The 5,884-nt window shown below is 42.2% G+C and overlaps 2 pseudogenes; both read left to right on the forward strand.

Moving 5' to 3' along the window:
* Window positions 1–3,916: 3,916 nt before the first annotated feature.
* LOC139470048 (uncharacterized) lies at window positions 3,917–4,729 on the forward strand (annotated as a pseudogene).
* Window positions 4,730–5,675, forward strand: LOC139470049 (uncharacterized; annotated as a pseudogene).
* Window positions 5,676–5,884: the final 209 nt, after the last annotated feature.

Genomic DNA, 5,884 nt, shown 5'->3' on the forward strand with positions numbered 1-5,884 from the left:
TTCTGATGTGTATATTCGTCTGTAGTCGGCCTTCCCTGTGACTAATCTCGAGATGTTGTTTCTCTCGAAGCCAAACAACGGCCCAGATTGATAGCTGTGCCTTGACTCCTTGCATTTCGTGAAAATGAGTAATATGACTATATATCACATGATGCAATAAGCTGAGAAAACAACATGGTGTCAGATTTCATCAACAACCGTGGAACACATCAGTGACAGGTCGCTTGAGATGACAGGAAATCTTCACTCACGATAGATTCTGTGACTTACGAAATTATATCATATGCTACATCCTCCGCAGTATCAGGATCACATCGCCGTTGACAAAGAGAACTAAGTCCTCCTATGTGCCACCTGATCACTGGACATACATGAGCTTGTTTATAGGATGACCTTTCCATTTATACTTCTTTTTTATATAAAATGATATTATGAAGAAGTGTCATATTGCATTTGTGTTGTATTTGTCTGAGTGTCAACGGTTTGCCTGATCCAAAGATCTCAACGTTGTCAACATCGGGAGACTCTTTACTTTCTTAAAGACGTCGCATCTCCATATGTAGAGTTGGTACCCTAGCCACACACGGATTTTCTCGCCTTGAGTTCGAATTCATGATTCACACCCGTAGCATGTCTGCTTCATATTCGATCTCGTTGGTTTCACTTGAGAGATCTTTACGACCTGCACCACCTCGGGGTCTCCTCCAACTTTGAACTGTCACGCCGTGGTATGGTAGTTATGTAATACTGTTCATTGTGGCGTTAAACCAAACTCGTTCACTCACGTCACCAAAATATATATTACTGCGACTTGCACTAACTTCATGACAAAGAGAGACCTAAGACTGTTGTGTGTATTTATTCTCCCTTCTAATGAGATGTCCTCACCTAACTTATTTAACTTACTAGTACTTATATTACTGTATAGCTCATACATTTTGTATCCATTTACACAGTGTGCTAGAAAGTCATGCGCAAGTCAAACAGTCAATCTTTCATTCTCAGCTCCTTTAACTGTACACGTGTTTGTAGAATATAGTTTGTGCCCTTTGGACATGTAACAAGAGGGATGACTTCACTTTTCCGTAAAGTTAAATTTCTTTTGTGTCGAGCAATATTCCAGCAGCGGCAGCCTTTGGTGCTTTTCAAGGCCTCAGTAAAGCTTTCGAAAGGTTTCGTGACATTTCCAAAATGACGACCGATGCCATCCAAGATGCGCTTTATTGCTGGAAGCAATGTTGGTGGGGTAAACTTGCGGACATCGCGTTAGTACGCCACGGTAAAGATCTATGCTCGTTTCCCCTCACGGATACAATTTGTCAAGCGCATTCTTTATGTTGCTTGCCGTCATATGGCCGAAATATTGGTAAAAGCGTTTCATAGTTGACACTCACACATTGAAGTATATTCGCTTCATATTACACATTGTTGGTAAGGGAGATCCAAAAATTGTCCCGATCACTTTGGTTTGTGATCGCCATACCAAGGTCCGTGGATTTCAGCAAATTGGTAATCGTCTGCGACATGTGGTACTGATGGTGTTCCTCCTGTTTGAGACACTAACTAACTGAATGTAAAAGAGCTCTCATTTTGGCTTAGTACGGGTATTTGTTGGGCGCTTCCCACACATTCATTAACTGAATATATTCAAATCAGGGAAATCTCTAATATGCGATTTGAGCAACGGGTCACATCGTCTTCTATATTTTGGCCACAATAATTAAATGTTTTTGTATTATAACTTGGGAGAGTGAGTAAGTAAGTGAGTTAGGTTAACACCGTTTTCAACAGTATTCCGGTTGAACTGAACTGTTTGATTGGCATTTTTTTAGATGTTGTTAAGTAACATGAATACATGACACTCTGTTATGGAAAGCAACTTATTTCATTCTGTGTTATATATATATATATATATATATATATATATATATATATATATATATATATATATATATATCGCAAACCCACTCACACGGACCAGTACATTCACTATTCACTACATGTCAACATCTCGATTGATAAATACTTGACAATCACCTGATGAAGGAGCAAGGAGTAGCTCTGAAACGTAGTACAAAGAATAAAAGCAATTGCTATCCATTTAAAAGTGACATATTTTCATTTTCTCCTAACTGCCTATGAAAGACTAGTTACGTGAAAGCATAGAAAGGATATTTTGTGGATGACAACTGTTGTCATGAGGCGCCCTTTCAGTTCAAATCCTTATACCGTTCTCAAACACTCTTCATTAAATATCTTACAGTATTCCAGGTCGAAAAGAAGATTCTAAGTAGACCGGCAAGTCCCTGGTATTGCGAAAAAGTTGCACACTATGGTATTGCTGAACGGCAAGGGCGGAAAACCAAACTAAAGGTTCATAGGCAGTTCTACAAAGCAGCACGTGATCCTGTTACTCAACAGATACGAACATCTAAAAGTGTCCATCACCTACAGAGAATGAAGGACAGTGATGATCTGCCAGAAGATCTTTACAAGTTTATATTTTCTCTGATGGGCAAGAAGACAAGATTCTGCTCAAATCACTAAGCTCCAGACAACTCGCCAATGATTTCAACAATTACAGAAAATCCGACAAAGCTGCCAGACACCACACTGACATTGTTCCAGATTGTCAATGTGGCGAGTCTATATATATTGGTAGGTCACATCATGAACAGTTCAAGAGGCTTCAGCGCATACAAAACACAGCTGCACGCAATAGTACGATAACTTCAAAATGGTTGCCTCTCAAAGCTTGAACTGACTTTAAACAACTGACATTATCCTACAAACGCTTCAATGAATCAGCCTCAAGGTATCTCATGGAACGTTTGCCTTTATATACGCAATCCAGACCTCTACGTTCTGAAAGTGAACACCTGCTGTAAGTTCAAGAAACCCGTTTGAAGATGTTTGATCTCTAGACATGCACTCCTGGAGATTCCTAACCCCTTGACATACAACCCTGGAGATTCCGACCCCCCTTGACATGCACCCCTGGAGATTCCGAGCCCCTTGACATGCACCCCTGGAGATTCCGAGCCCCTAACATGCACCCCTGTAGATTCATAACCCCTTGACATACACCCCTGGAGATTTCAACCCCCTAGACATGCACCCATGAGGATTCCGACCCCATCGAAACAGTCCCCTGGAGATTCCAACCCCCTTGACATGCAGCCCTGGAGATTCCGACCCCCGTGACGTGGTTCACAAGAGATTCCAACCCTCTTGATATGGTCCCCAGGAGAGTCCGACCCTCTCAACACAGTGCCCTGGAGATTTCAACCCCCTTGACATGCACCCCAGGAGATTCCGACCCCCTTGACATGCACCCCTGGAGATTCATAAACCCTTGACATACGACCCTGGAGATTTCAATCCCCTAGACATGCACCCATGAGGATTCCGACCCCATCGACATGGTCCCCTGGAGATTCCGACTCTCTCAACACAGTCCCCTGGAGATTCCAACCCCCTTGACATGCAACCCTGGAGATTCCGACCCCCGTGACGTGGTTCCCTAGAGATTCCAACCCTCTTGTTATGGTCCCCAGGAGATTCCGACCCTCTCAACACAGTGCCCTGGAGATTTCAACCCCCTTGACATGCACCCCAGGAGATTCCGACCCCCTTGACATGGTCCAATGGTCCAATGGCATGGTCCAATTCAGACCCCCTCATCCAGTATTTTGTAAATAGAAGCGGTAGTAAAATATGACATGTGTCCCGCGTAAAACTGGTGATGCCTGGAGAGTGAATCGACTGTCATAGCCGGTCCTTTACTGAAAGCAAACTGTGCCGTTTGAGTCAGAGTCAACGCACAGAGTAACTTTGTTAAGTACCTAAATTCGTGGATAACCTTGATTCGTAGATAACGGTATTTATCGTATGACGTCACACAGCGGTACTTTTGATGTACACACACTGCCACGCCTTGCTGACAAAAATGCTCCGAATAGCTGCATTACACAGAAGTATAGTCTAACAGTGTCCAACACTGAGATAATTAGCCCTGGATCACTAATACCAAATTTCATATTTACAAAACATCAAATAAATTCTATACCGTAAGTACCACCCTTCTCACATCTGGTCGACGGATTGTCTAGATTTCAATAAACATAAGTCACGTGACTTGAGGTGCTGCCGTCTGTTAAAATTTAAAAAAGAAATATGACAACATTTCGGGCCATCTCGTATAGCTTTGTTTCACCTTCACGACAGGGGTACATAATTACTCGCCTACAGCTTTGACTAATGCTTTCTCAGAAGTCAAAACAATAAAGTTGCAGTTCATAAAGCGACATTAAACTTATCTGCCCGAGTAAACACTAAGAGACAGGATAAAAGGCAAAATCGATGTTGACACAGTCAAGTCAGGTGTGACTTCCATTTTTTTAATGCGGAGCAAGAAACTAGACTTGTTGATCATGTAACACACATGGCATCCATCGGATACGGATATACCAGGAAAGAGGCTATCCAATTAGGGTCCAACTTTGCTTGTCAGTTAGGAAAACGTGACCTGGTCCATCCATTTTCTGTGAAGTGGTTATATGGTCTGTTGGAGCGATGTCCGGAGTTGAAAGTTAGAAGTGCCAAGTCTCTCACGGAACTTCGTACCAAAGCTAGTTCAGAGGAATGTATCAACTAGTATTTTAATGAACTTGCCATGATTATGGACAAATACGGTTTCCAATCAAGACCAGAGGCAATTTTAAAGTGACGGAATGATTCTGAATCGGGAAGGTGAAATGGTGTAATATTCCAAGATTACTTGGAAACAGGCATTTCCTTCGATTTGCAACTCCAGCAACGCCAAATAGACCTTTGCCTCTTCTGTATACATTTCTCCATCTCTGATAGACTGGGCAAAGATCACAATATTTTGTTGTTTGTCCTCTCGGCTCTCACATGTCATATTTTGAGCCAATGGACGTGTGATGTTTCGGTCCGTTTACAAAAATGTACAAAGCCGAATGTCACAAGCTGTTGAAGTCTGATGGTACCACACTCAACAGATATAACATCGCCACCGTAGCCTGCGGGACATATTCTGCTGCTTTAACGCCTGGTCACCTGCAGTCGGCATTCCGAAAGTCTGGAATATATCCCTTTTCCCCAGATATGATTGATAATCTGCTTTCGTACCAGCTGCTTTTATCCACGCATCACACGATGAAGACAAGTCGTAGCAAGTACCAGCTACTGACGACGTACGCAGACTTTGTTCCAAACCTAACGTTGAGCAGGAAAATCTCGTCACTAACGTTGAACAATCCAAATTCTTTGTTGACCAGCTTCCCATCATCCAGAAGAAACAAAGAAAACCACTGAGATCTATCCACACGATCGGAAGCGGCAACGCTATAACTGAAGAAGAGATCGAAATCCAGTTAAAAACTATGTTAAAAGTTAAACTGCTAAAGAGCCAGTACCAACCAAGAAACGACCAGCAAAGTCACATACATCAGCTAAACCATCTCAAAAGAAACCTTAAAGTACCACCGAGCCAGCAGCGGAACCATCTGGTGCGATTAAATCTATTATACAGCAGTGACAGTGAGGATTCACATTTTACATGACACATTTTATTGCCCTTGCCATGGTCTCCCATGCAAACCATCGGAACAGTAGGGCCTGAAAGAGGACACAAACTTACCTGTAGATAGTTCACATAATTTTAGGGACAAGATTCTTTTTCGAGACGGTGTTGAATAACAATGCTTTTCAACTGTTATCAGTCGACACAGAAATGCTGGTAGGTATAGATTCGAATTCATAAACAAATATTACACAGTAACGTAAAGGGCTTTCGTACATATCGATACAATAATCTACTACGAATCAAGGTGACGTCACATTTTGTGTGCACATGAAT

Source organism: Haliotis cracherodii, unplaced genomic scaffold (genome assembly GCF_022045235.1).
Source record: "Haliotis cracherodii isolate W230 unplaced genomic scaffold, xgHalCrac1.p SCAF_20, whole genome shotgun sequence".
In the NCBI taxonomy this organism is placed as follows: Eukaryota; Metazoa; Mollusca; class Gastropoda; order Lepetellida; family Haliotidae; genus Haliotis; species Haliotis cracherodii.